The sequence below is a fragment of the Zootoca vivipara genome, chromosome 14 (assembly GCF_963506605.1).
Source record: "Zootoca vivipara chromosome 14, rZooViv1.1, whole genome shotgun sequence".
Classification (NCBI taxonomy): Eukaryota; Metazoa; Chordata; class Lepidosauria; order Squamata; family Lacertidae; genus Zootoca; species Zootoca vivipara.
This window is the reverse complement of record NC_083289.1, coordinates 2313602-2330071: the sequence shown is the minus strand read 5'-3', so window position 1 is coordinate 2330071 and position 16470 is coordinate 2313602. Positions and strand designations below refer to the sequence as shown.

Sequence of the window (16470 nt, the reverse complement as noted above, 5' to 3'; positions counted from 1 at the left end):
TAAATTGCTGTTTTAGGGGATGTTTTTAAAAGTCTGGAACGGATTAATCCATTTTGCATTACTTTCTATGGGAAAGCACACCTTGGTTTTGGAATGCTTTGGTTTTGGAATGGAATTTCGGAAAGGATTAAGTTTGAGAACCATGGTACCACTGTATAGCATTCCACACACAAACACACACACACACACACACACAAATATGAGAGATTCACTCTGTTGTAATGCTACTAGGGACTCAGGGAGAGACAGGCAGCAATAAAAAAAATGAAAAGGAAAATCAATTCTAAAGCTATAAACTTACCTAACATCTACCTAACATATTACCAAATGCTAGGTAAAGTGTGTATAAAGATGCATATATTAGTGAAGATCACACATACAAAAATGCATTGTATTAGCACCAATTGCTTGTAACAATGTGTATGCTAGGCAAAATTCCATACAAAAAAATGATGCAGAAGGAGAAATCTGCTCTAAAATGCTGGCAAATGTTCACAAGGACTTTAGAAATAATTGCAGACTGATGCAGAACTGTGGTGAACTGAACTTCATATTGGCAAAATGGGGAATTGAACCTGGCAGATTTACCCATCCTTATTTGTGTGCCACGTCGGTGTGCTGTCCAGGGCTGTTGACGGACAAGGCTCCATCTCTCTTTTCTTCAAGGTCCCTCCTGCCTCCCCCCCCCCCCCGACAGTTCTTTATCTTTAAGGTAAATATAAAGACTTGGACTGGACAGACTTCCAAGCAGGACTTTGCGTGGTGTTATAAGAATTCTAAGGCCCCAAATATAAAATAAACCTTCATAAATGTACAAGGCAAACACATACATAGGTATATAAACCACATGTCTGAAATAGTACAGGAGAGCAATCCTGAAACCATTTTGACTCTCCCAAATTGACCTCAATTCATTTCTCTGTAAGGAGGGAAGAAATGGGAAAGCCTTCTCTTTTTCTTTCTGCTTACAAATCCTGTCTTAAGGGCGTAGTTGTGTATGAATAGGGTGAGCCTGTGACCTGGATTCAGGAATTAAAGTATTTACCATCACAAAAGAATGGCCTGACTGCTCAGGTAAAGCAATCAGTGACCATTAACAGATATCCTGGCCAACAGCATTTCTCCTGTGATGTGTTTCTGCTGTAGACCCGCCTCCTTCTGTGATGTATGTATGGTGTTTTGGGGGGTGGTCTTGAGGTACAGCAGGGGTCAGCAACCTTTTTCAGCTGAGGGCCGGTCCACCGTCCCTCAGACCATGTGGTGGGCCAGACTATATATTTTTTGGGGGGGGGGAGGGATGAACAAATTCCTATGCCCCACAAATAACCCAGAGATGCATTTTAAATAAAAGGACACATTCTACTCATGTAAAAACACCCTGATTCTGGGACCGTCCGTGGGCCGGATTGAGAAGGTGAATGGGCTGCATCCGGCCCACGGGCCTGAGGTTGCCTACCCCTGAGCTACAGGGTGGGCAATTTCAAAAGTCTATATAAGGGCTTGCGCACCATTGTTCTGGGTTCCTCCTCCGTCCTGCATGTGGTGAGTGGGGACCCTGTTGCAACAGCTGAATAAAGATCAGGCTTACTAGCTGCTTCACTTCTCAATATTCTCTGGTTGGCCTCTGTCGTTTTCTGCAACCGATAGGGAACCCACTTAAGGACTCTATACGGGCTCTTGGATACCCCATAAGGGAAAAGGAGCAGGTTTTTTCTATATCACGTGGGTATCCTGCACATTCCACAGAATACAGGGCTCATGTAGTTCTCACAGCTTACAAAGAGTGAAATTAAGAAAGACACAGCATCATCCTAAATAAAGGCTTTATTGCCAAAAAAGATGCAGGAAACAGAGGGTTGTGTGTGTGTGTTTGCATGTGGGTTTCCCAAGATGCCAAGACTCTTCCCAGGTGCGGGGCACTTGGGTGCTGCTCTTTCACGGTGCCACTCCTGAGATTCCTTCCAGATGGGTGGTGAATGATGCTTGCCGTTTGAAGCTGCCAGGCTTTTCACCGCAGCACGCTCATTGCCTCAGGCAGCCCAATTCCCTGCTCAGCCGTTGCAGGTCCTTACGGAAGCGCATGCCCAGGAAGGTGTGGAGCATAGAATCATAGAGTTGGAAGAGACCCAAGGGCCATCCAGTCCAACCCCCTGCCGAGCAGGAAACACCATCAAAGCATTCTTGACATATGCCTGTCAAGCCTCTGCTTAAAGACAAGGGCCAAGGCACTAGTGATGAGGAGGGTCAAGTCCCGGCGGAGGATGACTTTGCAGCTCGATGCCTGGTGTCCCATCAAATCGGCCGTGTCCAGTGCAGTGAGCAGGGCATAGGGCAACTGCAAAGCCAGGAAGACCAAGACCAGGGCCAAAATCAAGCACAGGGCCTTGAGAGGCTGGGCACACGGGGAGGCCAGGAGAGCGCGGGTGATTGCTGTGTAGCAGGCCGCCATGACTGCAAACGGGAGCACAAAACCCAAGGCCACTTGTGCCAGGCTGACAGCCGCTGTGATGTCTGCCACCCTGCAGAGGCAAATGACCCAATAGTCCTCCACGCGAGCGTACCAAAAGTGGGGCAGCGCCAGAGCCGTGGAGAGCAGTCACACTAGCCCTGAGCAAAGCCGACCCCAGCAGGTGACGGAGGAGTGCGCACCAGCAACAGGATCCCGTTGCCGAGGACACCCAGCACACAAAACAGAACAGCCACGACGGGGAGGTAGATGTGAGCCACAGCACGGAGGGCCTTCTTTTCGCACAACTCAGGCAGGTCTGGTGGCGATGCATTGTATTCCCACGGGTACCACTGGGTGGTGACTGCTGGCTTATTCATCCAAGGAATTGGCTCCTGCAAAGCGGGGGGGGGGGGTCGGTGCTTATTAACATGCTGTATTATTATTACTACTGTATTGGCCTGAATATAAACTTCACTTTTCACTTTTCTCCCAAATTTTGACCATGAAAAGAAGAAGAAGAAGAAGAAGAAGAAGAAGAAGAAGAAGAAGAAGAAGAAGAAGAAGAAGAAGAAGAAGAAGAAGAAGAAGAAGAAGAAGAAGAAGAAGAAGTGTGACTAGTCCAAGGTCACCCAGCAGCTGCAGGTGGAGGAGCAGGGAAGCGAACCCAGTTCACCAGATTACCAGTTACCCACTACACCACACTGGCATAAAGTGTAGCTTATATTCACAACCCTAAGGTATGCAGCCAGAAGCGTGGGGCAAACAGCGCCAGGAGCACAGCCCCACGTGTAGTCTGTTAGCATTTTCACCCCTCCCAATGTGAGAATCAGATAGTCTCCAGAGAGAGAAGTGGGCGGGAACTGTTCCTTCACTAAATTGCCTTCCTGACTCAGCTAATTTAGTAAGGTGTGGTAATGCTATATTGCTCTGTAGCTGTTGTGAGTATCTCTGGCTCTCTGTTATGCTGTGTGTTTGCAGTGAGAGCTGTTTGTAACAGCCTATGTATATATTCTGTAAATAGCTTGAAGTAATAAAGAGGATTAAAAACCTCTGCCGCAGTATCCATTGTTTATCGGGCCAGAGGGTGCTCCAGTCGTCCTGTTAGCCCAGTTGGGGCAGAAGAGGGACTGAAGACCTGGATATCACCTGGCATAAAACCCACATAGTCCTCCGCCCTCACAACCAAGGCTGTGAAGGGAGAGAGCAAGGAAGGGAAAAGGCCACCCCCCAGGATGCAGCCAGGAACAGCGAGGAATGGAGCAGCTTATATTCAGGTATTTCCCCCTCCCTCTAATTTTAAAGGTGTGGCATATCGGGTGCGGCTTATATTCGGGCCTATACGATATTATTATTATTATTATTATTATTATTATTATTATTATTATTATTATTAATTGAATTTTTATTCTGCCCTATACCTGTGAATCTCAGGGCAGTTCACAAAATAAAATCAAAATATAAAACCACAAAATACATAACAACAACAAAAACAACCAAACAGCCCCCTCCCCACAAAAAAAGTATTTTAAAGGGTATAGGATATTGATTAGGTCAGCCAAGGGCCTGGTTAAAAAGGAATGTTTTTGCCTGGTGCCTAAAGGTATATAATGAAGGTGCCAGGCGAACTTCCCATGGGAGAGCATTCCACAGACAGGAAGCCACTGTTCTCGTGTTGCCACCCTCCGGACCTCTTGAGGAGGAGGCACATGAAGAAGGGCCTCGGAAGATGATCTCAGGGTCCAGGTAGGTTCATAGGTATTGTGGTATTGTGGTCCAGAACCATTTAAGGCTTTATAGCTCAAAGCCAGCACCTTGAATTGGGCCCGGAAACTAACCGGTAGCCAGTACAGTGGGAGCAGAATCGGTGTAATATTCACAAACCTTCTTGCTCCAGTGAGCAACCTGGCCGCTCAATTCTGCACTCTGCTTTATGAATTCTGAATTCTGCTTTATGGGATGGGTGACATGGAGAAAGTGGGCAGTGGTGTGACATGCATGCAAAGCATGGCTTAGATGTAGGCACACCTTTTCCTTTGCAAAATGGATGATGTGCACACCAAACAAATGCTTCCAGAAAATGCTCTGTCTCCACCTTTGCCTCCACCCCCCTCCCTGCAATAAAAGGGTAACTTTGGATGCCCTGGTGGGTCAGGATTGACCCTGGGGTTGGAGCTTCTCCATCCCTGGTGTCATCCCCCTTTAAAGCTATCTAAGCTGTTGGTCACCACCGCATCTTGGGGTAGCAAATTGCAATCATAGTGTAACTGTGATATATGAAGCTGTTCTGAATTTCGACCATTCAGCTTCCCTGGATGATTCCAGTTTCTAGTAATATGAGAGCAAGCGAAACATTCTCTCCATTCACTTTCTCCACGATATGCATCATTTTAGATGCCGCTTCATGTAGTCATACATTGCTTTACAGGCACCTCCAAGTAACAATAAGTACAGACTAACAGGGTGCTTAATCTCAAGTGGTAGATTTCTTTTTCCCTTCTGGAATCTGGTTTTGCCACTGTGAGAACAGGATGCTAGACTAGAGGGACCATTGCCTTGATCCAGCCTTTCACCTTCTTACGTTCCCACCACAGATGATAAAAGGTACCTTCTTTTTCCTTACATTTCCAACATTTGTTACTTATTTTATAAAAGGTAAAGGGGCTCTGGGGTTGTGGTGCTCATTTCGCTTTACTGGCTGAGGGAGCCAGTGTACAGCTTCCAGGTCATGTGGCCAGCATGACTAAGCCGCTTCTGGCGAACCAGAGCAGCGCATGGAAATGCCATTTACCTTCCCGCGAGAGCGGTACCTGTTTATCTACTTGCACTTCAGCGTGCTTTTGAACTGCTAGGTTGGCAGGAGCAGGGACTGAGCAATGGGAGCTCACCCCGGCGCAGGGTTTCGAACTGCCAACCTTCCAATCGGCAAGCCCAAGCTCAGTGGTTTAGACCACAGCGCCACCTGCGTCCCACTTATTTTATACATTTTAGTTACTGTAATTTCACTGGTGTAATATACCATCTCTACATCATTTTCAGATTTTCAGATAAGAACCTTTTATCCAAAGTTCTTTTTGGATAAAAGGAATACCCAATTGGATGTAAAATTCAGAGAATTGTGAGATTTTATCACTCCTGCATAGGTCTTATGAAATGGTCTGAACAACAACAAAGGACTCCTGTCTTCCCTGGAACGTTGCCCAAACTGTGGGGAAAAGCAGTGATGAATGACAAGCCAGCCAAGTCCCAGCACAATCTCGACTCTTTCTTGCAAAGAATGAAAGAACACATTAAACCAAATTAATGAACAGCTTCTTAGTCTCTGGTGGGTGCACTTACCTATTTAAGTTGAGCACTCACAGATGGGAAGCATTATTATTTCATGCTTTGTCTGAAGTGATGCAGTTTTATATTGCACTGCCTGCATGTCACTCAGAAATAAACTTTTCTACAAATGCTGCATGGGGAAAGTGACCTCAATATGATTTCAACCAAGGCAGCAGAAGTCAAGAAAGCTCTCATGTTATCTGTAAAATGTATGGACACATTATCTGGCATCATTTTTGCTTCTTTGCACTTGGAAAAATTGAACCACGAGTCTATATCCATTTGTTTTAGAGAAAATATGGATGCAGAGCAAAGACCAAGACATACTCTCCAGACAATACCTGCAGAATACATGTGTACTCTTGGTATGTCTGTGTAATGGATTAGCCCCAGGATGGAAGATTTATTACACCCTGGATTAGAAAGAGTTAATCCACCTCCAGCTTAACTGGAGCACATATTTAGGAGGCGGGATGGTGCCCAGTGCCCGGTTTAAAAAGGAGGGAATAACCGTTTTGGCAGTTGGAAGAGGAAGAGGGGGAGTGTGGGGATGAAGAGGGAAGAAGAAGGGTGTGGGGCCAGGATAGTGGTGGTTTAGGTTGGGCTTAGGATAACTTGAAGTTAAAGTCTGACAGAGTTAATGTATAACTGTAACTAAGCTTGTAAACTTATGCATCGTTAAGAAAAGAAAAACCTATGTTCTCAAAAAAATAAAACTCATCTTCTTTTTGTGCCAAAGAGTATCGTCTTGGTTATTCCAGCAGCGTATTAAAACTCACAGAGGTGGAGACTCAGAAAAGGGCAAAACTTACCTAAGGAAAGGGGGATAGTTTGTGTCCTAGAGTCACACAGGAAGAGCAGCATGGTGAAAACCTAGAGTGCCACAAGTCTGCCAGGGTGATATGGCAGACTGATAGAGTGGGGATCTGAGTTGAGGGAGTCCCTGTTCTGTAGGCAAGAGGTTGTTCATTCAAATAGCCTTGCGTGTTTGTGAGATCAGGCCACGAAGGCTGGAATTAGACTCTCTTTACTGAGAAGCCCAAAATTGAGGGGTTTATTTTAAGGCGTAAGGAATTGAGTGGGGATTGCTTTACCCCTGTACCCTTTCGTCTCATAATCTATTGGCAACGTCGGCGAGGGGGTTCGTTGCAGTCTGCACCCATTGAGTCTATGGAAATACGTTCTGGAAGCTGCTGGTGTACTCTGCTGGTGTATTGGGTGATGTCCCTACATCTGAGTAGGGATATCCAGTTTGAAAATTATGTGGAGTACCAAGATTTCATAGAATCATAGAATCACAAAGTTGGAAGAGACCACAAGGGCCATCCCCCTGCCAAGCAGGAAACACCATCAAAGCATTCTTGAAATATGGCTGTCAATCCTCCACTTAAAGACCTCCAAAGAAGGAGACTCCACCACACTTCTTGGCAGCAAATTCCACTGCTGAACAGCTCTTACTGTCAGGAAGTTCTTCCTAATGTTTAGGTGGAATCTTCTTTCTTGTAACTTGAATCCATTCCTCTGTGTCTGCTTCTCTGGAGCAGCAGAAAGCAACCTTTCACCCTCCTCTATATGACATCCTTTTATATATTTGAACATAGATATAGATATAGATATTTAGATATAGATATTTAGATATAGATATATATAATATCACCCCTGAACCTTCTCTTCTCCAGGCTAAACATACCCAGCTCCCTAAGCCGTTCCTCATAAGGCATTGTTTCCAGGCCTTTGACCATTTTGGTTGCCCTCCTCTGGACACGTTCCAGCTTGTCAGTATCCTTCTTGAACTGTGGTGCCCAGAACTTGACACAGTATTCCAGGTGAGGTCTGACCAGAGCGGAATACAGTGGTACTATTACTTCCCTTGATATAGATGCTATACTCCTCTTGATGCAGCCCAGAATTGCATTGGCTTTTTTAGCTGCTGCATCACACTGTTGACTCATGTCAAGTTTGTGGTCTACCAAGACTCCTAGATCCTTTTCACATGTACTGCTCTCAAGCCAGGTGTCACCCGCCTCAGGATGCCCTCAAGCCCATCATCCAAGTCATTAATAAAGATGTTGAATAAGACTGGGCCCAAGACAGAACCCTGTGGCACCCCACTAGTCACTTCTCTCCAGGATGAAGAGGAGCCATTGATGAGCACCCTTTGGGTTGGGTCAGTCAGCCAGTTACAAATCCACTGAGTGGTAGCATTGTCTAGCCCGCATTTTACCAGCTTCTTTACAAGAATATCATGGGGCACCTAGTCAAAGGCCTTGCTGAAATCAAGATAGGCTATATCCACAGCATTCCCTTCATCTACCAGGCTTGTAATTCTGTCAAAAAATGTCATCAGATTAGTCGGACATGACCTGTTTTTCAGAAGCCCATGCTGAAGGTCAGCAGTTTGAATCCCTGTGATGGGGTGAGCTCCCGTTGCTCGGTCCCAGTTCCTGCCAACCTAGCAGAAAGCACGTCAAAAATGCAAGTAGATAAATAGGTACCGCTACAGTGGGGAGGTAAACAGCGTTTCCGTGTTCTGCTCTGCTTCGCCAGAAGCGGCTTTGTCATGCTGGCCACATGACCTGGAAGCTGTACGCCGGCTCCCTCGGCCAATAACGCGAGATGAGTGCTGCAACCCCAGAGTCGGTCATGACTGGACCTAATTGTCAGGGGCCCCTTTTCCTTTAAACGACCCAAAAAAGCACCTTACAGTCACTGTCTAGCCCGCATTTTACCAGCTTCTTATCATGGGGCACCAGACCAGAGGAACAGGAAGTTACCCTGACTGGATGTCCCCCTTCCTATGCCCACTCTAGGGAAATAAGGAATGTTGCATTTGACTGTGGATTATACCCCACACTGTAAAGGGGGCAGAAGGTGGGCACTGTCAGTCCTGGCAACTGTTCCATAGGGCAAGACCTACAGGGAAGTGTTGCTGCATGTATGATGTTGCCTTGAATAAAGGCAACTTCTTTGTGCTGACCCCAGCCCTGACACTGGCATTTACCCAACTTTGCCATGTAGCAGTGCTGAGCTTGTAGTGAGAACTGCATAGTGCATAGTGTTAACGTCTGAGACAGAAAGATTCTCCTGTGACCTCCTTGGATTAAGTTTGCAGCAGTGAGAGCTTAAAGAAGTACAATTTAGAAAAAATGTAATTGACTTATCCTTTAACCCCGGGTTGTGGAGCCTGCCCTCCAGCTCCCATCAGCCCCAGCCAGTATGGTTAATGGTCAGGGATGATGGGAGTTGGAGTCCACCAATGTCCAGAGGGCCACCACTTCTCTGCATCTGCTTTAATCAAATCACACTTTCTCATGAGCAGAGATAGGACTCAATGCTATCTTTCTGACACACTTGGCCTCCTCGTTAATGATAATTAGAGGCCCACTAATGAAAGATCACACGCTTAATGCCTCATTACTGAAAGACTTGGGAACTGGCAAAGCAACAGGGAAGATCTTTAAGAGTTTCCCTCCTCAAATTTAAATTAAAATCCAGAACAGACTTAGAAAGTGTTATGGGAAGCAGCTATGAAAGTCCGGGGGGGGGGGATCTTTCCAGGACAGGCACAAGAAACCAGCTGTCAGTAATCTCTTAACCTTGAAAGCTGCTAATTAAAACCTGATTTGATATGGAGAGTTTGCTGCAGCTCAATTCTGAGAAACCAATTTCCAACAGAATAGCCAATTTATTTGCATATACACCAAACTGGTTTTGCACTATTGGATTAATTTGCATTGCTTCCCAAAGAGTTCACATTTAGTCTCAGGCATCCTCATGTTCATTCTGATAACAGGGGGAGAGCAGTGCATCGTGTGAGAATTCTCCTGTAACTTTACATTGGGAAGAGTGAGGTCAAACACATGGAAATCTTATTTGCCTTCTGGACCATGTACTGATATCGCCAAGATAGCTAGGCATCAGTTTACGCGGGTGATGTGCAAAGCTATTGCAGCTTGTGGCTTGTTAGCCGCTGAATATGTGCCTCATTTATTCCACATAGGTGCTGCTACAATGGCAGCACATTGGGGCCTGTCGGTGGACAGAACTAAAAATATGGGATGCTGGAAGTCTGACGCTTACAAGAGCTATGTCAGGAAGTGTCACCAGCAGTGCTTGTTCCGATGCCTGCCTGTTATTTCCTTCTTCTCAGGTCTAGCAGCCATGCATATTTGGATTGTCAGCCACAGCATTGTGCATTGGGCCAGTCTGCAGAGTCTGGACTGGGGCACCGTCTTGGCCTTCCCAAGCACGTGAGTGTTCCTGGATGTCCAGACGTGGAATGCAATGGCATGAATTTCTCCCAATTGCACTGTTGAAGCTGTCCTGTGAAGGACCTCCCGCAGCACGGTGGTGCAGCTGGGCGAGAATTATTTGCCGTTGGTACACAGCTTAAATTTGCGTTCCCTCATGCGAGAGGACTTGGATGAGTTGGTGGCAGCTCTCCCTGGACTCAAAATATTTTGGTTGCAATTGCTACAACAACATGTGTGGCGTGGTAGCCACTGCCCAGCTGCCACTGAAAAGGCCAGGAAGCTTGTGGATAGCGCAGTGGCCAAGAAGGTTCTTTCCCTGGGAGGCGCTGTTATCTGCCATGCGGGCATTACCTTCAAATATGCTGCCTTGTACAGGCCTGATGGTGTACATCTTTCCAATGTCAGAAATGATGTTTGGCTGACCAAGGTGTCACTAGGATTGAAGGGTTGGTTGGAGGTGTGAGTGGTTTGGCGGTGAGCGCCATTGCTCGTGTGGCGGTTAGGCATTGGTTCAATGTGGAGTTGTGGGGAGGTTGTCACACCTGCCCCTTCAATGTGCGAAAGGTATTCCATTAAAGGAATCCAGGGGCTCACCTTGCTTTTGTCTGATCCTCTTCCAGGGGTTATAGCCACACCAGAGCCCCTGGGAGCATTCCGGGTGAGTTTGAGTCTGAGCCTGGTCTAGTGCTTGGCCACGATGTTTACCTCTGCCGGTGTCCATTCGTCTTTGCTGTCCTGCCAAGGTCAGATGCAGCTAGTCGGGAACCAATACATAAGCAAACCACTCATGATCTGTAATCGATAAGGTTGTGGCCAAAATGATGCCGATGTGTCAATTGTTTCTTTCTTTATTGGGGGAGGTCTTGGGATCTTAACACACAAGTTAATATTGTTTACTTACAAACCCTCCAAAGGTCAGATTCATGTGCTTCAGAAAGCTGCACAGGCAGTAAAATTTAGCTTTGTTACAAAGTGGTGATAACACACAGATAGAAGTGTTTAGCTCCAGTGCTTCTCAAGAATTTAGCCCCATCTCAGAAACTGAATGACTCAGTCTTGACTTCCATGAGCACGCATTGTTTGGATATTTTGGGATGTGTGTGTGGGGGGGTGAGACCATTGAATGATGGGTTTCCTCACCTCTGTGTGTTTCCTTTTGATAATATGGTTCGGCATTAACCTTTATGTCACATTAACTCATGGCTGTTTGGAATTTTCTTTCTCCTCTGAAAAGTTTTCTGGGAGAATAAAAAAAGAAAGAGGGATAATCTGCATGAAATAATCACTGACATAGATAGATAGCATTGTTTGGGCACAAAAGAGGAAAATGGATCAACAGATGGTCTGGAAATGACTTTTCCGTTTAATTCAAAAATGACTTTCCTAGCACAGCAACAACAAAAACATGATTTTTACAGATAACAATAGAGTGATTTTTACAGATAACAATAGAGGCGTGTTTGCCTGTTTTTGTACTTTGTTTCCTGATAATGAGTGCAGTGATATGAGAGCAATATGCCCAGCAATGAATGCTAGGAAATTTTCCAGCTCTTCTTTCATAGCTGAAAAACACTGATTGCAAGCTTAATTTTCCATGTTAGCTAAAATCCAATGAAGGGAATAAAAGTGATGGTGCAAGTGTGCTATGTGTGCAGGGGAAGAAGAAGGTTTGCTCTAATTGGGTAGATTATTCAGGGCTCATAGATGACCCTTGGGTTCACTTCCAATTATACAATTCTACGATTCTAAAGGTTTTGTGGCCCCCTAAAAACTAACAAATATATTCCTTGGGGAAAATAAATTTGATAAGTTCCTGTTTTTGCACCTTTAGAAGACACCTTTAGAAGATTCTGTGGAGACAAGCCAAATAATGGTCTGCACTGTGCATTTCTGTCAATTTGTGCCAAATGGGAAGTTTTTGCATTAGAGTCAGGCTTCAACCATTGGGTCCTGAGGTTGGTCTATTCCACTCAAGGCTTACTTATCCATCTTCCAATTTATGATGTTCAGGCTGTGCATGCTCTGTGACCACAGAATGTGACTGGCTGGGGTGTGTATAGAAAGCAAGGCAGGAGAAGGAAAAGAATAGAGCAGGCATGTCCAACCAGTCGATCACGGTCTACTGGTTGATCGCAGGTCATCCCTGGTCGATTGTGTGGTCCTGATCAATTGCCCCCCCCCAATAAAAAAACAAAAACAAATTTTTTAAAAAGCTCTACAACTTTGCTGAAGCCGCCCCAGAAAAGCTGAACAACTTTGGTCAATCCAATGGGTAGATCACTGCCAGGTTTTTTTTGTATAGTAGCAGCTCAGGGTACGTTACTAATGTAAACTTCAGGTTGTGAAAGTGGCAAACCCGGAAGTGTTTCACCATGTGCACATGCACAGAAGCGGTCTACCGCCGTGCGCGCATGCGTATAACAGTGACCCTCAGGTTGCGAAAACCTCGGGATCTTGCCGGACCTCCAGAACGGATCCCATTCGCAACCGAAGGTACCACTGTAGTGGGAGTAGATCGCAGTCTCTTGGGAGTTGGGCATGCCTGAAATATAGTATTTCGGAAGAAGGCATGGCTGATCAGTGTTCCTATCACCTTCCCTGCAAGTCATATCCACATTTTCCATTCAAAGCACTCATCTATCACGTTGACAGTCATGGCTTCCTCCAAGGAATATTGGGAACTGTAGCGCTTGTTAAGGCGCTTCTGACTTGGCATTCTTGGCAAATTACAGTTCCCAGGATTCTTTGGGGGAGAAGCCATGTGTGTTAAAAGAAGCCTAAGAGCGCTTTATATGGGTAGCATGGATGGGACCACAGTCCCTGGAAAGGTTCACTTGCTGGATTCCATTTGTAGAAAGGCCTGCCTCTCCAGCTCTCTCTCTGCCTCCAGGGGGCTGAAAGACACAGCTCTTGGCTTGCTGGAACCTAATTGATCTTAAGAAATTGCTGCCGCATTTTGTTTTTCTTTAACTGGAAAATTGTCATTTTAAATCTTCCCTTGGTTATAAGTGCCATGTTATGATAGCTTTATAGTGTTATTTTATGGTTTTATGGTTAACAGCTTTGGGAGTATGGTGATAGAGCAATAGATAAATTTGAGATAGAGAGGCAGAAAGATATTGTGCCAATTCCCCCCCCCCTTTTTTTACAGTGACCAACATAAAAGAGATATTTTGACTGCAGTTCTTTGATCGCAGGCAGCCTGTCCCAGAGGCCATAGGATGCTTTGGATCTCCCTCACCAAAGATGGAGAGGTAGAGCAGAGCCATGCCAGGAAGTTCCTTCAATGCACATGTCAAGTACCGTATATGGCATCTCCCAAGAATCCAGGGAAATGTAGGTGCTGGAAATAGTAGCTCTTTGAGTGGGAAACTACAGTTCCCAGGATTATTTGGAGATGTTTTTGTGCTTTAAATGTGTATTGGATGTGCTTTAAATGTATGGTGTTAAACTGAGAGATCCATCCTTGGAAAGCTAACTTTGTCGGGCTCCTTTGTGGGGCTGCAGGAAGGTCCACAGCCAATGCCCTTCTGACATCATAGAAGGGGAAAAAAGAGGCATTCAGGGCCGGCTCTAGGTAGACCCCCGGTGGCGCAGGGCAACACGGCGCCGGCCTGCCAGGAGGGCGCCGCGGGCTGTGCCCGCCCGCTGGCCAGCCAGTCCGCCGGTTTGACGCGCAGCTGCGCCCACGGCAACCGCGCTGTGCCTGCCCGCCCACTGCGCAGCAGCGCCTGTGGCAGCCGCGCTATGCGCAGCGCCCGCCCACCGCGCTGGGAAACAGGGGGGGCGCCGGAGGGATCCGTCGCTCCACGGCGCCAGGGGCGCTTAAGACGGCCCTGGAGGCATTCTGAGGTGGGCATGTTGTGGCATACTGGGAGATGCTGTGCACCTACAGGATACAAAGTTTCCCATTTCCATTTTAACTGGAAAAGTTGGGGGTTGTCTTATACGCCCAGTCATCTTATATGCCGGAATATATGGTAAGAGCAGTTCATCTGCCTTTAGTTCTCCTATCCCATACCTTTCATCAAGGTCTGAAATCAAAGTGATTCAGCTTTCACCTTTTTCAGCTGCCCTGGTGTGAATCAAAGAACACTGTAGCCAAGGTGGGAGTTAATACAGTTGTACAATCCCTTTAGATGAATCCTGAATTCTAAACCAAATTGGGCTGATTTGGACCTGGTCCAAAGCAGGTTGAAGTAGCTCAAAATCAGTCTGAAACAGCTTGAATCAATCTGCACTGGTTTCCACTGACCCAGAAATGAAAGTATTCTAAGAAACCCAGACAGCCTTTTACCAAAGTGCATCAAAAATGTGAAACATCGGCATATAAGGAGAAAACTAGGGTGGGGAGAGGCAGGGGGCCTTACTCACTGACAGCTCTAGCTTTCAGTCCAGCGCTAGAATCTCACCCAAGGGTGAGATTCTCCAGTTAGTGTTCTGGGGGGCTGGGGGCAGGGAGGAAGAAATTATGAAGTGTTAAGTAGCTCTTCTCACTGCCTTTCTTCTTCTTCTTCTTCTTCTTCTTCTTCTTCTTCTTCTTCTTCTTCTTCTTCTTCTTCTTCTTCTTCTTCTTCTTCTTCTTCTTCTTCTTGCATTGGAACTGTATTGTCAACATTATGTTGTATTCTGGCAGTCATAGCCTCTTTACCTGGACCACACCTTTACAGTGAGGAAGGAGACTGAAGAAACTCACTAGGTGCAATGGAGCTTACTGGCAGGTGGGTCAGTCTTTTACGGTGTCTGTGAGCAATAAGGGGGAGAAAAGGTAATGCATTGATGCTGCATGTGATTCGGAGTAAACATATGTTTCCCCAGAGATGATGTGTGTGGACAGGCCGCTCCTCCAAGAGGTGGCTGACCCCAGAGTTCTGCCAAGAGCTGCCTGGTCACCAGGCAATAGAAGCATCTCCGAGATCTTTCCCAGGCAGTCATGAGCACTTCCATGACAGGCTAATCTGAGTCATTAGATAAGACAGGTGGCTCCTGGCCTTGAAACTCCTCCTAAGTATAAGTGATGGGAAATGGGTTGCCAGACTGTGTCTGCTCAACAAATAGCTAATGTCTAGGAAATAATAAGTGAAAGAAACATAATTAACTAATTAAAGGATCCAGGCCCTAAAGGCGATCTAGGCAGGAAAGGAGCAATTGCAGGAAAGTACTGAGCTCCTCAATCTTCCTCAGCTGAGCTCCTCAATCTTCCTCATTTCCGCTGCAGTCAGCTGACATGGTGGTCAGCTCAGTGCAAAGTCACAAGGGGTGGGGGGAATCGTCAGATTGGGGCTGCCTGTCTGTTTGCACTGTGCTTACCTCATTGCCTCACCTCGCCCCTCCCTTTCTTGTTCACAGTAAGCAACAGTGACTTACCTGCTGGGAAGCTAGTTTACCGTGTTTCCCCCTTTTTAATACGTAGTCATAAAGTAAGCCAGGGCAGCAATTTTAAACATTTGTAAAATGTAAGACATACCCCGAAAATAAGACGTACCCCCATGCCTGCCAGCTCGGGGCCTGGAACTGGCTGCTGCTGCAGCAGCAAGCGTGCGGAGCGCCCAAGCCAGCGGCTGGGCCTCTGCCGAGCCTGGCCGAGGAGCCTTACATCCCAATGCCCGGAACCGGCGGCTGCTGCAGCGCCGAGCACGCGGCATCGCCGAGCACTCGGAACGCGCGGCAGTGCTGAGCGGAGCCCCCGAACCAGCGGCCGGGCCTCTGCTGAGCCTGGCCGAGGAGCCTTACATCCCGCCGCCCGGAACCGGCGGCTGCAGCAGCGCCAAGCACGCAGCATCGACGAGCACTCGGAGCGCGCAGCAGCGCCGAGCGGAGCCCCTGAAACAGCGGCTGGGCCTCTGCTGAGCCTGGCCGAGGAGCCTTACATTCCGCCGCCCGGAACCGGCGGCTGCTGCAGCGACAAGCACGCGGCATCGCCGAGCACTCGGAGCGCGCAGCAGCGCCGAGCGGAGCCCCTGAAACAGCGGCCGGGCCTCTGCTGAGCCTGGCCGAGGAGCCTTACATCCCGCCGCCCGGAACCGGCGGCTGCAGCAGCGCCGAGCGGAGCCCCTGAAACAGTGGCCGGGCCTCTGCTGAGCCTGGCCGAGGAGCCTTACGGTACATCCTGCCGCCCGGAACCGGCGGCTGCTGCAGCGCCGAGCACGCGGCATCGCCCAGCACTCGGAGCGCGCAGCAGCGCCGAGCGGAGCCCCTGAAACAGCGGCCGGGCCTCTGCTGAGCCCGGCCGAGGAGCCTTCCACCCCGCCGCCTGGAAGCGGCGGCGGCTGCAGCGCCAAGCACGCAGCATCGCCGAGCGCTCGTAGCACGCGGCAGTGCTGAGCGGAGCCCTTGAACCAGCGGCCGGGCCTCTGCCGAGCCTGGCCGAGGAGCCTTCCTCCCTGCCGCCCAGAACCGCCGCTGCTGCAGCGCCAAACACGCAGCATCGCTGAGCGCGCAGCA

The 16470-nt window shown here is 47.7% G+C and overlaps 1 pseudogene; it reads right to left on the bottom strand.

The window, feature by feature from the left end:
* Positions 1 to 2022: 2022 nt before the first annotated feature.
* LOC118078639 (C-C chemokine receptor type 10-like) lies at positions 2023 to 15671 on the bottom strand (annotated as a pseudogene).
* Between the last annotated feature and the right edge of the window lie 799 nt (positions 15672 to 16470).